This window comes from Panicum virgatum, chromosome 9N (genome assembly GCF_016808335.1).
Source record: "Panicum virgatum strain AP13 chromosome 9N, P.virgatum_v5, whole genome shotgun sequence".
Lineage (NCBI taxonomy): Eukaryota > Viridiplantae > Streptophyta > Magnoliopsida > Poales > Poaceae > Panicum > Panicum virgatum.
Window position 1 is genome coordinate 62,940,834 of NC_053153.1, and position 21,987 is coordinate 62,962,820.

A 21,987-nucleotide genomic window follows, 5' to 3' on the forward strand; every position below is an offset into this window, starting at 1 on the left:
TCAGTGGAATCATCTTTTTGGCCGCTGGTGTTACCACCGGTGATGGCAGATTTGTCCTTTCGGCCGCCCTTGGTGATGGCTAATGCGGGTGTTGCATCTTATGGCCGGTTCAACCTTCAGAAGATATGGCCGATGTGTTTTCGGCATCGTTTACTCCCTACAGTGGTTGAGCATAATGCGCCTCTTTTGCGGTCTCCATGATTGTGGAGTTTTCTGTTGGTGGAAATTGCGATCCTCGTGGCCGGATCGGGTGAAGTTCCATGGCGATGGAGTTTTCTAAAGCAGTGGACTTCGCCGGATGCAAGGAAGATAAGGATAGGGACCTAGTGGCGTGCTTCAATGTAATTTTATTTATGTTGAGGTCTGTAAAAGTGGTTCTATTTTAATGAAATCTGATCCCTTTCTTAAAAAAAAGATTGGATTACCTTGGGCTAAGCTTTATACCTAAAATTTAGTCCACAAATCCAAACAAGGATTTTTTCCCCCACAAAGAATAGAATGTAGTTGATAACCATAAGCAATAAGCATGATGTCTTTATTTTCGTCTCAGACACATGCAACATTCCTGCTGTTCATCACATACACATGCAGAGATATTGAGATAATAATGCAGGCGAGGGACGCAAGCATATGCATCATGGGCTCATGGCCCTGCATATAGGTGCGCTGGAAGCCTAGGCTCGGCGACGGCTTGGAGAGGGACCACGCGCGGGATGGATAACCCGTACCTCTCCTCCATGCTCAGGTCCTCCTTTGCCATGCCATCGGGGAGCCTCCATGCAAAGCCGTGCAGCAGGTTTGCTAGGATCAGCTGCATCATCTTTAGCCCAAGCCCCATGCCGGGGCACATCCGACGGCCGGAGCCGAACGGCAGCAGCTCGAAGTCTTGCCCCTTCACGTCCAAGCTGCTCCCGACGAACCTCTCCGGCCGGAACTCGTCGGCATCGTCCCCGGCCCCCACACGGCAGGGTCGCGGCCGATGGCCCAGACGTTGGCGAACACGAGCGTGCCGGCTGGAATGTCGTAGCTGTCCACGGATGCGTCCTCTCGGGATATCCGCGGCGACAGCAATGGCGTCACCGGGTGCAGGCGCGTGGTCTCCTTGACAATGGCCTCTATGTACGGGAGGTTCGGGATGTCCCCCTCCGTGACGAGGCGTTCGCGGCCGACGACGCGGTCCAGCTCCTCGGTGGCCTTGACGAGGGCATCGGGACCACCTCGGAGGAGCTCCGACATGGCCCATTCGATGGTCACGGACGCCGTGTCTGTGCCGCCAACGATGAGGTCCTACAAGAACGCAGCAGAGGATTAGTTTCTAGAAGAATAATCGCTACTCCTTTTGATACTGGTTTAGAAAGTGTTGGAGTAATGGGCTCGGCCCATTTATTCTAAAGCATTAAAAGAATTTAAAGCCCACTATTAATGCTAGGGAATCAATGTTTAATTCCGTACCGGGAATTGAGGAGGATCTCAACCGACTTAAAAGGTGGACTTCTTGTACACCACTTGTGAAGCCGGTAAGAGGAGGACGGTGAACCACACGCGCGCGCGCGCTCGCTCGCCTCGCCGAGCCGGGCCGTGGCCGAGGCGCGGCCGGTGCGGTGCGGTGCGTATTTGCCGTTGACAGCAATTAATCGTGCGATTAAACGTGCAATTAAATCTGTAATTAATGGCCATAACCGCATCACCTAAATGACTCTGATGGTGTCCAGGTTCAACGATCCTGAGCACCTGAGTCACTATATAAGGAGTGTCATTCCCCTCATCCATCCTGCACCAGAGCACTGAGGCAACTCGGCTCCTCTCTTCTCCCTCTCCAGTTGCAACAACTGAGTTCCCCAACGCTAATTTCTGCGCGCACAGAATTAACGTGAGCAGGCCTCCGAAACCTTGCTCGCCTTGAGATCCTGCACAGGATAGGCGCACAGAATTAACGTGAGCAGGCCTCCGAAACCTTGCTCGCCTTGAGATCCTGCACGGGATAGGCGGGCAATCAGGTTTTTGGGTAACGCTTTAGCGTGACTGCTCAAAAATACTAAGGTTTTGCCCGATTGTACGACTACTTCCTGGTGGACGAGCCGAACGACTACGTCGACTACATTCTGGTGGCCGAACGACTACGTCGACTACATCTTGGTGACTGTTCGTGGGACTGCACTGCGAACTTCTTCCTGCACCGATTTAGTTCGACTACTTCGACTGAGGCCAACCAAGTAGATGTCTACTCCAGTTGGTAACAGCGCAGCCAATGCCTCCGGCAACGGCCCCGCTTTAGGGTATTCCCTGAAACTTTGGTTATTTATATTGTTTATGCTTATATGTGTGATAAGTATAAACATGTTCACATGTTTTATTTTACTCCTTAAAGTCATAGAAATATTGCTAGTTTATACATTTAATTTTGGAATTAAAATATACCGAAAATTGCCTAAATTTCTAACAATCCAAAAACCTGAATGCGTTAATAGGCTTTCGGTATCTAGCTTTGCTGCATCAATCAAACCATCACCTTTTGATGGTTCAAATTACAAACGTTGGCAAGAGCGGCTTATACTGTGGATTAACACTATCGAGAGTGATCCATGTGAAAGAGGGTAAGCCTGAACAATTCTCTCCAGAGGAAGGGAGTGTGTTCGATGAGGCTGATATCCTCTTTCGAGGCTTGATCATTAGTGTTCTCGGTGATAACCTGGTGGATTCTTATATCCGGCTGCCAACTGGCAAAGCTTTGTGGGATGCTCTTGAGGCTCAATATGGAGTATCTGACGCCGGGAGTGAGTTGTATATCATGGAGCAGTTCCTTGAGTACAGGATGGTCGAAGACCGTTCTGTAGTGGAACAGGCTCATGAAATACATACTCTGGCAAAATATCTCAAAAATTGCAGCAAAGAGTCCCCATGTGTGTTACCCAATAAGTTTAGTGGCTGGAGGTATAATCTCTAAGCTGCCACCTTCTTGGAGGGACTTTGCTACTTCTCTAAAACATAAGAGACAGGAGTTCACAATAGATGGACTCATAGGGACTCTTGATGTTGAGGAGAAGGCGAGAGCAAAGGACATACGTGGGAAAGGAGTTGTTGGTGCTTCAAGTGCCAATCTTGTTCAGAAGAACAACTCCCATAAGAACAAGAAAAAGCCACCGCAGAACCAACCAAAGACTAAGAAGACAACCACTTTTAAGAAGAAGAAGAAGACGGGAGCTTGCTATGTGTGTGCTAGTACGGATCACTTTGCTGCAAAGTGTCCGAACCGCAAAGGCAACGACTCCGCCAACATGGTTATTAGCGAGCCTGGAGGAACTTCGGGGTACGGTAATTTATTACCTACTGTTCTTTCAGTCTTTGGTTCACCCGAGTGGTGGGTTGACACTGGTGCTAATATTCATGTTTGTGCTGATGCTTCTTTGTTCTCCTCTTACCAGACCGGCGGGACTTCCTCCTTGCTGATGGGGAACGGATCACATGCACGTGTTCTTGGTGTTGGTACGGTAAATCTGAAGTTTACTTCGGGGAAGACCGTGCAGCTGAAGAACGTGCAGCATGTCCCCACCATCAAGAAGAATTTAGTCAGCGGCTCTCTACTGTGTAGAGATGGTTTCAAATTAGTCTTTGAGTCCAATAAATGTATCTTGTCTAAGTTTGGTACTTTTGTTGGAAAAGGTTATGAAAGCGGAGGTTTGTTCCGTCTTTCTTTGTCAGATGTTTGTAATAAAATTGCATACAATGTTATTAACGTTGATGAAACAAATGTTTGCCATTCGAGGCTTTGTCACGTTAATTTTGGTTGTATGATGCGCTTAGCTAATTTGAGCTTAATTCCAAAGTTCACTTTTGTCAAAAATTCTAAGTGTCATGTATGTGTTGAATCAAAACAAACTCGTAAGCCTCATAAGACCGCGGAGGCAAGGAGCTTGGCACCCTTAGAAATTAATTCATTCCGATTTGTGCGAAATGAATGGAGTGTTGACAAAAGGTGGTAAAAAATATTTCATGACTTTGATTGATGATAGTACTAGATTTTGTTACATCTATTTGTTGAAGTCAAAAGATGAAGCTTTACACTACTTTAAAATCTATAAAGCTGAAGTAGAAAACCAACTTGAGAGAAAGATCAAAAGAGTTAGGTCAGATCGTGGTGGCGAGTATTTCTCAAATTTATTTACTTTATTCTGCGAGGAACATGGTATTATTCATGAGAGGACGCCTCCCTATTCACCTCAGTCAAATGGGGTTGCCGAAAGAAAGAACCGCACTCTAACGGATTTGGTTAACGCCATGTTAGATACAGCGGGACTTTCCAAGGAATGGTGGGGTGAGGCTATATTGACTGCATGTCATGTCCTAAACCGTGTTCCTACAAAGAATAAAGAGATAACTCCTTTCGAGGAATGGGAGAAGAAAAGGCCAACACTGTCATACTTACGTACATGGGGTTGTTTGGCAAAAGTGAGTGTGCCAATAACCAAGAAACGTAAGCTTGGACCTAAAACTGTGGATTGTATCTTTCTAGGTTATGCTATTCACAGCGTTGGATATAGATTTTTAATAGTGAAATCTGGAGTACCTGACATGCATGTTGGTACTATAATGGAGTCCAGAGATGCTACATTTTTTGAAAACATTTTTCCCATGAGAGATGAAACAAGTTCATCTAGGCAAGAGTTCATCAAGGATGATGGCTCTGCTGAGCCGATAGAACACAATGAACATACACTTGTAGAAAATCCTGAGGAGGATAACAATGATGCTCCGAGAAAGAGCAAGAGACAAAGGACTGTAAAGTCTTTTGGTGATGATTTCATTGTATACCTCATAGATGATACACCCAGAACCATTGAAGAGGCATATTCATCTCCTGATGCTGACTATTGGAAGGAAGCAGTAAGGAGTGAGATGGATTCTATTATGTCTAATGGAACCTGGGAGGTCGTTGAACGTCCTTATGCATGTAAACCGGTTGGATGCAAGTGGGTGTTCAAGAAAAAGCTTAGGCCAGATGGTACTATTGAAAAGTACAAGGCTAGGCTTGTGGCCAAGGGTTATACACAAAAAGAAGGAGAAGATTTCTTTGACACTTATTCACCAGTTGCCCGATTGACCACAATTCGAGTGTTACTTTCCTTGGCAGCCTCTTATGGTCTTCTCGTTCATCAGATGGACGTTAAGACGGCTTTCCTCAATGGAGAGTTAGAAGAGGAGATCTATATGGATCAGCCGGATGGGTTTGTATCAAAGGGTCAAGAAGGAATGGTTTGTAAGTTGTTAAAATCTTTATATGGTCTCAAGCAAGCGCCTAAGCAGTGGCATGAAAAGTTTGATAGAACTTTGACCTCTGCCGGCTTTGTTGTGAACGAAGCTGACAGATGTGTGTACTATCGCTATGGTGGGGCTGAAGGAGTGATTTTGTGCTTGTATGTGGATGACATACTGATCTTTGGCACTAGCCTTAATGTGATTAAGGAAGTCAAAGAGTTTTTATCTCAAAATTTTGAGATGAAGGATCTGGGAGAAGCTGATGTTATCCTTAATATAAAGCTGGTAAAAGAGATCAATGGTGGGGTGATTCTTACACAGTCTCACTATGTGGAGAAGGTGTTAAGTCGCTTTGGTTATAGTGACTATAAACCTGTCTCAACACCATATGATGCCAGTTTAATTCTTAGAAAGAACAAAAGGATAATGCGAGATCAGCTGAGATATTCTCAGATCATTGGTTCATTAATGTATTTAGCGAGCGCTACAAGACCTGACATCTCGTTTGCTGTAAGCAAACTGAGCCGGTTTGTTTCAAACCCGGGAGATGATCATTGGAAGGGTCTTGAAAGAGTAATGCGCTATCTGAAGGGGACAATGAACTATGGAATTCACTACACCGGGTACCCAAGGGTACTAGAAGGGTATAGTGATTCAAATTGGATTTCTGATGCTGATGAGATAAAGACCACAAGTGGATATGTGTTTACACTTGGTGGTGGAGCTGTTTCCTGGAAGTCTTGCAAGCAGACCATCTTAACGAGGTCAACTATGGAAGCAGAACTCACAGCATTAGATACCGCCACTGTTGAGGCTGAGTGGCTTCGTGAGCTCCTTATGGACTTGCCGATAGTTGAAAAAACCGTTACTGGTAATCCTAATGAACTGTGACAATCAAACGGTAATTGTCAAGGTGAATAGTTCAAAGGATAACATGAAGTCATCTAGACATGTGAAAAGGCGGTTGAAATCTGTCAGAAAATTGAGAAACTCCGGAGTTATAGCCCTGGACTATGTTCAGACGGCTAAAAATCTGGCAGATCAGTTTACAAAGGGATCTTTCACGAAATGTGATAGACAATGCATCTATGGAATTGGGCTTGAGACCCACGTGAGTCATTCTATAGTGGAAACCTGTCCTATGTGATCGGAGATCCCGTGAATTAGGATGGTGAAACAAACTAAAGTCTGACTGTGAGAAGAGAACCTTTGCAAAAAGGGCTCATTCCGTGTATAAGGTGCATTTCTCTTCTAATCTGTATGGCAGGTTGGTCTATACCTTAATGTGTGCCAGGTGGTTTCTTTTAAACAAATGAGTTGTTTTCTTGAAACAAAGATGTTGTCCTACAGAACATCTGAAAGGAACACACCTATATGAGTTTGACCACTGGTCATGGTCTATGAGAATTGGGTATTCTCTAGAAACTCATGAAGGGCCTGGAGTATGACTTATAAGCTCCAAACCGCGGGGATGCTTTTGCAGCCTAGTACCAGTGTAGGGCTCTGGTCAAACTTGTTTGCACAAAACTGGCAATTCAAGGCATAGTCCATTGCACAGTTGTGAATAAGTGTAGCCTTTGTCCTAGATGGAAGTTCAACTTAACAGTCTCTGTCGAATACTGGTATATCAATGAGAGAATGAGGGTATTTCTAGTGTGGCTTGAATTTCTTGGTGGGGATTGTTGGAGTAATGGGCTTGGCCCATTTATTCTAAAGCATTAAAAGAATTTAAAGCCCACTATTAATGCTAGGGAATCAATGTTTAATTCCGTACCGGGAATTGAGGAGGATCTCAACCGACTTAAAAGGTGGACTTCTTGTACACCACTTGTGAAGCCGGTAAGAGGAGGACGGTGAACCACACGCGCGCGCGCGCGCTCGCTCGCCTCGCCGAGCCGGGCCGGGCCGGGCCGTGGCCGTGGCCGCGGCCGGACGGGCGGTGCGGGGCGGTGCGGTGCGGTGCGGTGCGGCGTGGCGCGGTGCGATGTGATGGCTATTTTGCCGTTGACAGCAATTAATCGTGCGATTAAACATGCAATTAAATCTGTAATTAATGGCCATAACCGCATCACCTAAATGACTCTGATGGTGTCCAGGTTCAACGATCCTGAGCACCTGAGTCACTATATAAGGAGTGCCATTCCCCTCATCCATCCTGCACCAGAGCACTGAGGCAACTCGGCTCCTCTCTTCTCCCTCTCCAGTTGCAACAACTGAGTTCCCCAACGCTAATTTCTGCGCGCACAGAATTAACGTGAGCAGGCCTCCGAAACCTTGCTCGCCTTGAGATCCTGCACGGGATAGGCGGGCAATCAGGTTTTTGGGTAACGCTTTAGCGTGACTGCTCAAAAATACTAAGGCTTTGCCCGATTGTACGACTACTTCCTGGTGGACGAGCCGTACGACTACGTCGACTACATTCTGGTGGCCGAACGACTACGTCGACTACATCTTGGTGACCGTTCGTGGGACTGCACTGCGAACTTCTTCCTGCACCGATTTAGTTCGACTACTTCGACTGAGGCCAACCAAGTAGATGTCTACTCCAGTTGGTAACAGCGCAGCCAATGCCTCCGGCAACGGCCCCGCTTTAGAGTACTCCCTGAAACTTTGGTTATTTATATTGTTTATGCTTATATGTGTGATAAGTATAAACATGTTCACATGTTTTATTTTACTCCTTAAAGTCATAGAAATATTGCTAGTTTATACATTTAATTTTGGAATTAAAATATACCGAAAATTACCTAAATTTCTAACAGAAAGTACTAGCCTCTCCAATAATGGAGCTAGTGTGGGACTTGCTTGTATATGAGAATTTGTGCAGCTTCTTTTAGATGAACGAAACAAAAGAAAACATTATCCCAGCTAGCCTCCATACCTTAACAATTATATGCAGATAATTTTGTGCATCTAGTGATTGATGTAACTTCAACATTAACTATTATATATAGAGCATTTGATGTGATAAGTTTGTAATGACTCAAAACATATTATTCTTTATCTACATCTATACTATAAAAGTTGAAATAATTAAAACCCTTTCTCATCAAGATTAAACCTACCGTACCTCTCACGGAGGTCCCACTTGTCAGGCCAAAAAGTTCGACGAAAGGGATAGAGACCCATTTTTCGATAGAAGGGAAATGTTTTTACCGAAAGCCTAATATTTTTTACACCAGCAATTTTCAATACCCACCTCTTGTACCCGCGTATTACTTCCCTTTGGCACACACTTTCCTTTCCTTTGCACACACGATAATTCACACCATTATTTATTTTGGAAGGATAATAATTGATATCATTGTTTTATGGAAGGAAAAGAATGACATGTATTATTTTTGGAAGGAAAATAAATAATATCGTTGCTTGATGGAAGGAAAATTAAATACGTGCCCGTGACAGGTACATCTCCACTAGTTAAGTATAAAGGAAAAAAAAATATAAAGATGACAGATAGGCCATCTGAAGTGTATAAGGTGGAACACATTTCTATATGTTCAAGCCCCGAGGCTCCGCGCACGCCCAGGCAGGCCACGTCGGCCCAATTATTTCGGCCGTCTGATTGCCATCTGATGGCTACGGATGGAAGTGAATCTTGTTATTTCGGAGTACTAAATAAAATCTATTTACAAAACTTTTTGCACGGACGGGTTGTAAATCACGAGACGAATCTAATGAGCATACTTAATTCATGATTAACTCATAATTAGTGAACTGTTACTGTAGCATCACTGTTGCAAATCATGAATTAAGTAGGCTCATTAAAATATATTTACAAAACTTTTTGCACGGACGGATTGTAAATCACGAGACGAATCTAATGAGCATACTTAATTCATGGTTACGGATTGTAAATCACGAGACGAATCTAATGAGCATACTTAATTCATGGTTAACTCATAATTAGTGAGCAGTTACTGTAGCATCACTGTTGCAAATCATAAATTAAGTAGGCACATTAAATTCGTCTTGCGATTTACAATCTATCCGTGTAAAAAGTTTTGTTAATAGATTTTATTTAGTATTCCATGCATGTGATCAGATATTCAATGTGACATTTTTTGGTAAAATTTTCCAATCTAATCACGGCTCTAGTTATATACCTATATATTTCTATATATGATAGCCCCGAAGGGCGACGGCCTGCCCATAGGTCCACGTCGGCCAAAAAAAATTGGGCCGTCTGATCGCGATCCGATGGCTACTGATGAAAGGGAATCTTGCTATTTCGGAGTACTAAATAAAATCTATTTACAAAACCTTTTGCACGGATGGGTTGTAAATCACGAGACGAATCTAATGAGCATACTTAATTCATGATTAACTCATAATTAGTGAACGGTTACTGTAGCATCACTGTTGCAAATCATAAATTAAGTAGGCTCATTAGATTCGTCTCGCGATTTACAACCTACCCGTGTAAAAAGTTTTGTAAATAGGTTTTACTTAGTATTCCATGCATGTGCTCAAATATTTGATGTGATGTTTTTGGGATAAAATTTTTGAATCTAATCACGGCCCTAATTTCTATATATGATAGCCCCGAAAGGTCGGCGCAAGGGCAGACCGGCCATGTTAGTAGAAAAGATTCTCACCATTCGATCCTAAATTGACGGTGCATGTGATCGGCCGTGCCATCGTTATCTTTGAAGCCTTTATACACGAATGGTCCACGCATCAGCTCTCCATTCGATCACTGCAAAATATCTGAATCTAGAACTTTCGACTGGTAATTTTGGTGGCCTCCGAATGGGTGTGCGTTCTACTGCAATGATGACAGTGAAGCTAGGCCGGAGAGCCACGCGGCAAGTTTAGGCGGGCCGCTGGGCACGCCCTCAACGTGTGCGGCGAGTTTATGCCATCACCGGCGGGCGACCCGGCCTCACTTCGGTACGCCGCGGTGCCGCAGGTCGGGCATGATAGCCGTGCATTGCATGGTGAGGAGATGCCCAAGGACCGCTCCCGGCCGCCTTCGATGGCGAGATTGAGACGTCGGATTTTAGCTACTATTTTTTTTATCTTTTTTGTTTTAAAAATAAATATCCTATTTCTATCTATATATATTCATTTGTCTATACATCTACTACAAACCTCTATATAAAATTATGTTGCCAAATGGAAACAAGTAAATAAATTACGCGCGCCTGCCTTGGCGCGCAAGGCACTCGTTAGTAATGAGGTCTCTCCCTTATGTATAAGGTCTCGTGTGGGTTTTAAGATGGGCCAACATTTTAATTAAAAACCAAAATCTGGTCAATGCTCGTGGCAAGTTGAATATTTACTAAAATATTCAACTTTAATAATATTTATGGATGTCCTAAACATCTAAACCAAGTAATAATATTTACTAAAATATTTATGGAAATATTTTCCAGTAAAAATACCTCATAAAAGGTAAAAGAATTCAAATGCTTGTACTTTGGATTGCTTTTAACATATCTGGAAAACAAATTCAAATTTGTTTTTACGTAATGTAGCAAGTTGGTAGGTGTGTAATCATTGACTAGTCTTAAAAGGAGTGTTATGAGCATTAAATATCATGTCACATCAGCAAATTTGTTAACATGAAAAGAGTCATTTATAAGGTGAGGGAGTGAGAGTTTCGTAGGTTGTGATTTTTTTGTGCATTTAGACGGCATTTTTGGCGTGGTTTGCATGGATTTTCACGAAAGTTACGGTTTCCACCATATATAATCTATTTTACGATACTTTTAATGAGATTGGTCTTAGATTACTGAAATGAAGTAGCAACTGGACGAATTAATGAGTGAATATCCAGTCTTACCAGCGTGAATCCCTTGACGCCATCCCGCCCGATCGGGACCTCGAGGTTTGGGTCGTTAGCGAGCTCCAGCATCAAGTCAACCATGTCCATGGCAGCAAACTCGTCGCCCTCCCGCCGCCGCCGCCGGTCGTGCTCGTCCAGGACTTGCTCTAGGAACCGATCGAGCATCTCGCCCAGCCACTTGATCCTCTTGATCTTCGGGTCCAGCTAGCCTAGCCACGGGATCATGTCCCCGACGTTGAGCGCGCCGCTGAGGTAGAAGAACTAACTCGTCGACCATCCACATGAACTCCTCCGGCGTCGTCGCCGACCCTGCACCGCCTCCGCCAGCGCCAGTACCGTCGTGGACGACGTACTTCTTGCCCAGCACCATGCGCGAGATCGAGTTCACCATGAGGAGGTGGTCCAAGACACCCACCGCGCGGCCCGCCGCCGGCCCGTGCTGGTAGACGTCGCGGAGCATGGCGCGCACCTCCTCGTCGCGGACGCGCTCGTGCGACCTGAGCCGCCGCGCGCTCAGGATCTCGGTCTTGAACAGCCTGCGCGCCTGGCGCCAGTACGCGCCGTAGGGCGCCCACAGCACGTCGGAGTAGGTGTAGCCGGTGTACCTGCCGGCCGCGATCCTCGGGCAGTCGCAGAACGCCAGGTCGTGGGTCTTGAGGATGGACCGGGCGGCGTCCACCGACGAGCCGACGATGACGGGGAAGGAGCCGAACCGGAGGGACATGAGCGGGCCGTACCTCTTGGAGAGCGCTTGGACGGAGCGGTGCGGGAGCTTGCCCATCAGGTTGAGGTTGCCGATCACCGGCCATGGCCGGGGGACCGGCGGGAGGTTGTACCTGCGCTTGGGCTTCCAGCGGCGGCGGATGGTTATGAGAAGGATCATCCCTCGGCAAGGACTGGGATGCAGGAGAATTGCGAAAAAGGGTTAGTTGGACATGCAGTAGCCTTATGCTTGCATTGTGTTTGCGGACATGCACGTTCAGACATCACCAGTAGGCAGTAGGTGATGAACAGTCTCCAGACCCCATGAAGAATGAGGAAGCTTGCGGCGCGACACTTACTCTTGCTCTTAGCCTTCAACTTTGTGATCGTTATCGCTGGTCCAACTTTGGTCACCCTCTCCTCATGATCACTTCAGGTCAGACAGTAGTCTAATATAGTGCAAAGCCTAAAATTATCTTATTTATTTTGACTAATAATAATATAATCGTGAGGGTGCATTTGAGATTTTGGTAATATAGCAAAGATACCCATGCATTGCTACTGGTAAAAACTACTTGTATTAACTATTAACCATGAAGAAATGAAAATTCTCAAAGATTTCTATTCGTTTTAAGATTCCATTTATAGTATTTAAATGTGAACCTTTGTAGCTAATGAAAAGTTGTTAGTTGTTTAGTTTTAAATATAAATGTGATATAAATTACATAGCACCTTCTTCAAGTTTTTTTCTAGGTTTAATCAAGATCTTTTGGACTTTATTTGCGTGCAGTTTAAACTCAAACTTAGTTCATAATAATCAAAACTATCATTCCTATATAATCATTCAATATAAATTTCCTTCCAATATTAAACATTGAGTCCCTTGTCAATTTCCCTTATCATCTCAAAGTCCGAAAGTCCAAACTTGCTCTTTGACTTTCAAGTAGAGTTGAAAGTCAATACTCAATGCCAACTACCGGGACCTAGACATTGCTATTTGAGCTAATCGTCAATTTCAATTTTGAACCATCTGTACAAATTAAATATAAACAATGCGTAAATGAACATAATTTTGTTGGCTCTTTCAATGAATTTCTTTCTAATTATTATTAATTGAATTCTAAATATAGTCTAAATCATTTGCACCAAATTTTAGGAGCTTAATTTATTTTTTAGATCAAATTTAGGCCCAAATGTTTCATCTGGGTCTAAATATTAGACCTTCTCTGCTATTTCTTCCACCCGAAGATGCACAGTAGCACAAAGCAAGCCGTGATCCTCTTCTCCAGCGCCCTTTCCTCTCCACCTAACAGCATAGCAACTGCCGCTCCAGACCACAGCAGCACATGCTCTCGATCTTCCTCAGCTCTGAGCTTATAATGCTTCCTCTTCCATCCAATCTGACCAAGAGCGCCCGTGCCGGCTGTTGCCACCAGTGGTCGTGGCGCTGCATGCGCGGCTGGGATCGGGTCAATGGGTGACGGATGAAACCGAACAGGATATGAAAACTAAAATCAATGCATGTTTCCCTGCCCAGCCGGAATTTTGCAAGCTTCCTCCGCGCACCGTGGCGGCGCTCCGCCACGAGCGTTGCGGCGCTCCGCTGTCGGCCTGACGCGGGCAGTGCGTGCGGGAGCCGCGGGCTCCGGCGGCGCCGGCGTGCGGGCACTTGGCCGGGTGCTCCGAGGGGGAGCTGCGAGCTTCGCCACCGGCGTGCTGAGTGTCACACCTTGAAAATTTTAAATTTCAAGATGTGATTAAAATTAAAAATAAAATAACAATTTTCTTGTAAATTTAAAAATTTATCCCACACTTATTTTCTTTACAGGGAATTTAGTGTAAAATAAAATATATGTTGGTTGTTTTCTAAATTAAATAAGGTTGTTTTTTTGTGTTGCATTCATGCCACCTTTGCATTGTTTTATTGCTTGTTGTTCAATTTAAATTTGAATTCATATGAGTTGGAATTTAAATTGAAAGTGTTTGAACCGTTTCAGAAAAATGCAAAACCTTCTCTCTTTCAGCCCAGCCCATCTGTTTCTTTTTCTCTTTCACCCCGCGGCCCAGAAACCCTTTTTCCGCGGCCCATTTCCTTGCGCCGGCCCATTTTCCTCCCGGCCCAACGCGTCTTGGCGCCCCTCTCCTGCGGCCTACCGACAGGCGGGGCTTGCCTGTCAGGGTCGTCCCCGAGCTCGGGACGGGCCGGGACTCTCCCCGAGTCCGATCCCGTGCCGCCACGGCCTCGGCGTGGCCCGTACGCCAAGGGGACATCCGCCCCTATAAAAGCAACGCCGCGCCCCCTGGAACCCTAAACCCGCAGTCGTCGCTTCGCCCTCACAAAACCCTAGACGCAGTCGTCGCCATTGTCGAGCTCCGTCCGAGCTCGAACTCCGCCGATGCGCCGCCGTTTCGTCACATCTCCGCCGTCTTCAAGTCCTCCAGGAGCTCCGCGCCGAGGTAGTGAAGCACGCGGGCTTGTTTTCCCCCTCTCTCTCGCTCTGTTTTGCAGCATCTATTCGCCGGCGCCGCCGCTCCGCCGTGCGTCGCCGCAAGCTCGCTCCGCTCGCCTTTACCCCGCGCAAACCCCGCCATTAGGTTCGCGTGCTCGCGCGTTAGCTCCCTGACCCAATCCCGGCTCGAATCGAGCACTGGAGGACCAAATTTGGTCTACTCCGGCCGTCCCGCCGCCGCACGCTGCCGCCAAGCTCACCGCCGGCCGCTCACGCCACCGCCAGCCTGCCCCAAAGAACCCTAGCCGTCGGATCTAATCAAACGGCCCAGATTAGATCGGATCCAAGTCAACCTAGTCAGAAACGGTCAACCGTGGTCTTTTTCACATAAACCCCTATGCTTTTATATATTAGAACCCGAAGACCTTCGCTGTTGAAAAGTATTTACGATAAAGCCCTTTTTTTATGTTTTAGCCCCTGAGTATAAGGTTTAATTAAGTTTTAGCTCTTCGACTTGTTTTAGCCATATCTTTCACGTTTCAACTTCGTTTTCATCGATTCTTGTGCTCACGTGATCCTTGCATCATGTGCAATAGCTTTATCACCTTTTTATCCTTTGTGAGGACACTTTATTGTGTCTTACAAATCTTTTCTGTTAGTCCTTAACCCTTTAGTTAATCGCGACTAGATCCCTGAAGCATCGTTTATCCTATAGAATCGCCGTTTTAGTTCCATTTTCTGTGTTTATCCTATAGAATCGCCCTATCCTTTAGTGCGTTCTTTTAAAGTCTTTCTTTGTTTTGGTGTATTGTTCTTAGATGTATCTTTTTGATTGTTTTGTATGGTTGCTCGTTGATCGCCTCGAGTAGAAGGATCGCCATTCAAAGATTGAAGATCAAGAATCGCAAGTGGGCAAAAGCTGAAGGGCAGTGAAGAGCAGTAAGAGTAGCTTTTCGTTGGAGAAAAGCAAGTGACCCTAACCATCTTTTTATCTATGCTTATGTACAAGAGTACTTGATTTGGAACATGGAGAACCACCCAAGAAAACCATACAACCACAATACTATATGACTCTGGTATTGGCTAAGTAATTAGATGATCTATATATCGTGCCTGGGGCGTTTAATTGGTGGATTTTGGGTTATCCAGCTTTGAGGAGCGGGTGAAGGAAGCTTCGTATTCTGAGGTACCGCAGAAAGCAAGGGACCAGTGCGTACATATAGTGATTCTTTGTAAATGGCTCGTAGCGTCCCTATGCAATCACATTTCGAAAGTGTGGTATTGTGCCTAGCTAGCACATTGCGTGGTTGGGTTCAATGTTCTTCGGAACTTTTACGCGAATTGTGGTGAAAGTGTACAACATCTGCAGAGTTAAAACTAACCGGTTAGCCGTGCTCACGGTCAAGAGCGGCTTGGACCCTCACATGATTAATAAACTTAAAGATGGATATAAATCACATTCTGGTTATTTCTTGTGGTCTTGTTGAGTACCAACCATAAGTGTACTCACCCTTGCTTATTGCTGCCCAGAAGGAGAAAATTGTGGTGAAGTCTTTTGAAGATGTTGCTGAGTTCTAGACGTACGCAGCCCCTAGTCGATTGCTTGTGAAGTTTGGAGCCTTCGTTTCCAGGATAAACTGTATAACTCTGATAATCTTCTATTTGTTGTAATTCTTTTTTACGTGATACTATTACTGATTATTCATTTATGATGTCTTTATATATATGAAACTTGATTCTGACATACATATAGATATACATTTGGTTTTGTTTTTAAAATCGGGTGTGACACTGAGTGGAGCCGCGCGTGGACGTGACATGCGTGCTCCGCCGCCGCTAGCGTGTGGGCGCTACGGCGTGGGGAATCTCCAGCACCGAGCCGCATGTCCACCGCTCCCGCCGTAGTTCCAGCACCGGGCACTCAAATCCTCTTCCCCGTCACAACACACACGAACGCGAGCTCCAAGAACGCAGCCCCGGTGGAATTTGGATTCAGCGACGGGTTCTAGCATGATTTTGACACGGAACGAACGGACCAAAGTCGACAATACCGCCGAAACAAATAGGTAAAAATAATAAGATATATGTGTGGTAAATCATGTTAATTGTTTGTGTAATAAAAAATAATGGATAGATTTATATTTATGAATAAAAATATATTTTAATGGCACTGGTGGTTAATTTATAAATATGTATATGAATATTTTAGGCTAATTTTTTTTTATAATGGCAGTGGTGGGTAATTTTAATTTTTTTTCCAATTAATGTGAGAATTTCTAGGATTTGAGGGCTAATTTTTTCGTAATAGCAGTGATGGGTAATTTTATTTTTATTTTCTCCGATTAACGTGAGAATTTTTAGATTTTAAGAGCGAACGTGGATGCTTCGTTTGTTAAATAAATAATAAAATAATAGATGAACTAGTGATGATGTGATTGCGAGGTGCCGTGGCCTGTGGGTGATGGTCGTTAACAATCCCTGTACTCGCCAGTCGGCAGTCGCCAGCTGCCCACGTAAGCCACAGTATCACAGTTCTGGACAGAAAGCAACCGTCGGCTCCACGCGGAAGCTGATGCATCGTCCACTTTTAGAGAGCTGGAGCCGTCAACGATCGAGCTGCTGCCGCGTCTCATTCGCGTGTACGAATATAGATGCTTATTTTTGTCCTGCAATCCGGACATGAGTAGTGTTAAATACGGCGGATATTGATATCTACCTCATTCGTGTATCATGTATCCTACTTGAATATTCGGGTACGGATATTGTGAATTATATCCAGTACAGCATCAATTTAGGTTTTGTTTAGATCTTTACAGATTTTTGCAAAAAAGCCGTAAACGCATTAAAGTGAAACAGAATCTTGCTAATTTGAAGTACTAAATGAAGTCTATTTATAAAACTTTTTACATGGATGGGCTGTAAATCGCGAGAAGATTCTAATGAGCCTACTTAATCCATGATTTGCAACAGTGATGCTACATTAATCATCCACTAATTATTGATTAAACATGGATTAATTAGCATCATTAGATTCGTCTCGCGATTTACAACCCATCTATGCAAAAAGTTTTGCAAATAAACTTCATTTAGTACTTCAAATACCCTCTTTACATCTTTACACAATTTTGCAAAATGAAACACCCGCTGTCCGCATTGTTAGAGCCCGCGGTCAGCCACCGGCCCGCAAGATTGGTGAGTCTGCGGCCGTCCACAAGCAACCGTCCCCGCTTTCAAACCTGACCAGGGCACAGGCGGCCGGCGGGCGGACCTGAACGTACGGCAGCAGCTCGACGACATCCTACCCTTTCACGGCCATGACACCGCCGACGAAACGCTCCGGCTGGAACTCCATGGGAGCCTCCCACGCCGCCGGGTCACACCCCGATGTTGACGAGAGCGCGCGCCCCTTCCGGCCGGGATACTGTAGCTGCCTACGGACACAGCCTCCATGTACGCGACAAGGCTATAGAATGACGAGAATGGTGGCCACGTCGGAGAAGAAGGCCTGGGAGCTACTGTTTGGTGTAGTGCCCGTTCTGGACAATAGGCTATCCGTACTTGTCGTACTATAAATTCATCCTCTAAAACAAATATTTCATTCTGGTCATCGAGATTCTTTCCTCTATCCTCATTTCTCCTGCACTTGTTGTACTCTATATCTCAGTCATCTATATTTCCTACTCAAATCTACTCTACCCACCCTCCGTACTGTGACTGACGAGTGGGACCCATCCAACCTCGTCTTCTCTCCCACTCCCCCCACGCCTCCATCTCCACTCCCCCTTTCTCCACCCAACTTGGCTGCCGCCGCCGGCGCAATGGGCAGCGCAGCACGGCGCCCCGCCTCCTTCCCTCGCAGCGTAGTGCACCTCACTCCCTCCTCCCTCGTGGGCAACACGGTGCGGCGGCCCTCCTCCCTCTTGGGCGCGCAGCACGCCGGCGGGCGCGCGGGACGGCGGCGCCCGCACCCCTTCTCTCCCTAGCGCAGCTCTCCTCCCCTGCGGCCCCTCCTCCCTCCGCGAGACATACCCTCCCCTCGAGCTCCGGCAGCATAGGCCCGTGCGGACGCGGTGGCGTTCCCTTCATCTCCCTCTCCAGCAGGCGTGTGGGTGCATGCGGCCCTTGAGCTCAACAGTGCCCCTCCTCCCTTCTCCCTCCTCCCTCGCGGCGCGGTGCCCCTCCTCCCTCCCTCGCGGCGGCAAGCAAATTGCTGCTGCTCGAGCCCGCCACGGTCAGATGGCGAGCCAAGCAGGGGCGGCCGGCTGTTGGCACTCCTTAGCCTAAATGAATTACTCCGCAAGTGCATAGAGACCGATTGTAGCTTTCATCAGGGAGTATACTTGGGATATCGAATCCAAGGAACGATAAGCTTCGACTAGTGGTCTGGAGTGATTTAGCCGGACCCGCCAAAGAGAAGAGGTACGAGGGTAGTGGGTTTATCTCCAGATAGATTCCTAATTACTAAGCTAACCTGATAGATTACTAACTTGATCTGCTTCGGCGGCCTAAGAGAAGGACTCAGAAAGGGATGAGAAGGGAGTCCGACGTCCTTCGGCAACTACTACTATGAAAACACCCAAACGTGATGGACTACTAGGGACAGACAAGGCTGTCACCACTTGCCGCCTACCACTGCAGTACCGTGGGGTGGAACGCAACCCGAGATAGCTACCAAGCCTGGGCACCACACCCACAGCTATCAAGCTACTTACTCCTACCGTATACTAAGGCAGAAAGTAATCTCAGATAAGTAGAACTTACTATTTACACAGACTCAGGATCTCGCAGGTCAGAAAACGTAACTAAGCAAGTAACTTAAGTAAAAAAAGTAAAACTAGTGAGAAACTGAAGATAAATGAGGAACTTACTTGATTATAAATTCGCCCAAGGTGGGTACAAAGTTGGGGTAAGGTCGAGAGAACTCGACTCCGCCCATTTAGCCCGGCTTTCGCCAAAGTTCTCATCTCACACTCTCCCTATTCTACTAAGATGAAGAACTAATTTTGAGGCACTCAAGCTCCAAGTGGTGTGTCTTACAAGTGAGGTGAGGGGTCCTATTTATAGCTGCCAAGGTTGGTGAAACAGTTAACCTCTGCAAGCCTACGCTACCTCTGCCTTGGCTTCAACTCCACATGAAAGGGCGTCGTCAGTGGCTGACAAGTGGGGCTGGCGGTCTCCCATAGGCCGGCCGGCCTGGGGGTTGTGCCACCTGTCCACCGACTTCGCGTGGACGGCTCTGATTGCTTCTGGAGGTCGGTACTTCTGGCGGTTTGCTCAACCGACGTCGTCTTGGGCCGGACGGCCTGGCTCTGTAGGCTTCTCAGCCCTCCGTTGCACTAACACGCTCCTCAATGGTCGTAGATTACTCCTTAATGGGTAGTTATCTTGCTCTCTGATCATGCACCAGGGTTTCTTCACTTTGCATGTGGGTTCAAGCCTTTCGATTCCAACTTGTATGTTCTGGGAAACCACCCATTGGATTGGCCTGAATTCTCCCTCTAGATGACTTTGGTAAAGTTTCATGCCAAGATTCCACAGTAAGTATGCCGGTCGGCCGGACTCGGGCCTTCTGATTCAAACGTGTCCATTTTGGGTCAAATTTGAATATGTTGTTCCTGAGATCAAATAAACACCAAAGCTTGTGGAACTCATTAGATATAATGGTTATGTCATGATTATGACCTTGGTTTCATAAAATCAAGCGGAGCATTGGCGGCGAAAATCACTGATATCAACCACCAACACACCCCCACAGCCATACTTTGCTCGCCCCGAGCAATAAAGTCGACAAAAGAGAGAAGACTGGTTTCATGAACTCAAACTATTTATAAGAATTATTTCTTATCTTTCTTTGCTTACCTTGGATTCTGGGTGGCTAACGTCGTCACTTTCATCTATTGATCCTCAGAACTTGTCACCAAGAATCAATGCAAGTCTTTATTCTTGGAGCTTGGAGAATTTTAGACTTTTGAAAATAAGGCAAACTCTTGAATGCTCAATTCACTAGGGCACTCATGGTGTATGATTCTCTCAAGGAAAAGCCTATCTCTTGTACGATAATAGAGGTATGTGCTCATTTTTTCCATTAATTTTGCAGATTCAAACAATGTGCCTTTAAGTAACAATTGCTATTCAAATACTTTGATCATGTGTAGGTGTAAGCAGCGACACATGTCTGTCACTTGTACTTTTGCTCTTGTCATCTTCCCCTCTCTTCTTCTTTTTTTAAAACTAGGAACTATGAGCATGATGACTTACTTCCTATTTTCTTTTTTTTCACGGGGATGACGAGCTTTTGTATGATAGTCATGACTGACGGACAGTGTTTGATGTTGTGTACATGTATGATCAAAGTAAAGAATGTGCATAGCTTAACTTAAGAGGCACCAGGTTTGAACGAGCTCAAAATGTACAAGATAGCTATGTGGAATCATAAGTGCTACTCTCATATATGTATGTGGCATTGGTGGTGTTTGAGCATGAGAGTTGCCATGGTTTTGTTTTCGAAATAAATTCCTCCAAGTCCTTGAATTCGAGGGAGTATGATTTTGGATCATAGTATCATAAGGGTCAATAAACAAAAGATCTGATGATCCTAACAAAGTTAGTTCCAAAGGCATGTAAATACTTGCATGAAAAATAAAATTTAGGCACAAGTCGATTTTCATGAAAGGATTTCATCTTTCTCTAAGTTTCTGGTTCAAAATTTTAGTTGAATTAATTCAGGCATCATTTGAACTGAACTCCTAGAGATATGAGCTACAGAGATCGCAAACTTGCACCACGAGAAAGATCTCGGTATTTCGCTGACAGTGGGGCCAGGCGGCCTAATCTTCCACCGATTTGCAAGTTTCCCGTTGCAGTGAGTCCATTGCGCTACGTGTGTCACATTTCCACTGGGTGTTGCTGGAGATCGCGAAATTGTTATGCTAGCGGGCCTGGAGTAGGCCACCCAGCATCTGCCTGTGGCGAACTGCGCTCAGCTTTTTCTGGTGTTCTCCCATTGTTCTGTGTACTAGCATTCTCTGGGTACTTCGTGAAATGTTAGAACAGGGGTGTGGTTGGCACACACAAGCTTGACATGAGGAACTTTATTTTATTCAATTTTTTTTGAAAGCAAACTAAGGTGCTGCTGAAAGGGAAACAAAATTGAGGAAATAAAAACAGCACCTACTCCTAACCTACTCCTAAAACTCCCTACTCCCACAAAAGTCATCTAACATGTCCTCAGTAAAATCTCTTTTGTGGGTTTCGAGTAAGGCAATGAAATCAAGGTCCTTTTCTACAGCTATGCCACGAAGAAAATTAATTTTAGCCAAGTCCCGAAGACCTCTGTTATTCCAAAAAATACCCTTCATCTAAGAACATTTTGTTTTTTGGTTGTCTGTCCTTTACGGGTTGGCTGCAAATTTTTAATCTTCGTCTTTCGATCCACTACCTTTTTCTTTGCTACTGAATATTTCTTACTAGGTCTAGAAGAAAGATCATAGAACAGATTATTATCATCCATTAGCTCCTCCGTTAAGTCACCACATAAGTGTCCAAGAGCCAAATGGTCAATTTCACAATCTGACTCGTCTAAGAGTAAATGGCTATCCTAACAGGTTTGAACAATAGAATGAAGCTTAAATCTATCTTTTTCAACTTTCTTCATAAGCATAACAGAAGATTGAACAATATTAACATCCTTACCAATTGAGATGCCTATGTTCTTTACTTATCTGAAATGTGCTCATCTGAAAAGAAAGAAAAGAATTATTATAAAGCTTACCTTCATCCACTTCCAAATTC

At 45.3% G+C, this 21,987-nt stretch overlaps 1 pseudogene; it reads right to left on the reverse strand.

The window, feature by feature from the left end:
- Positions 1-551: 551 nt before the first annotated feature.
- LOC120692659 lies at positions 552-12,053 on the reverse strand (annotated as a pseudogene).
- Between the last annotated feature and the right edge of the window lie 9,934 nt (positions 12,054-21,987).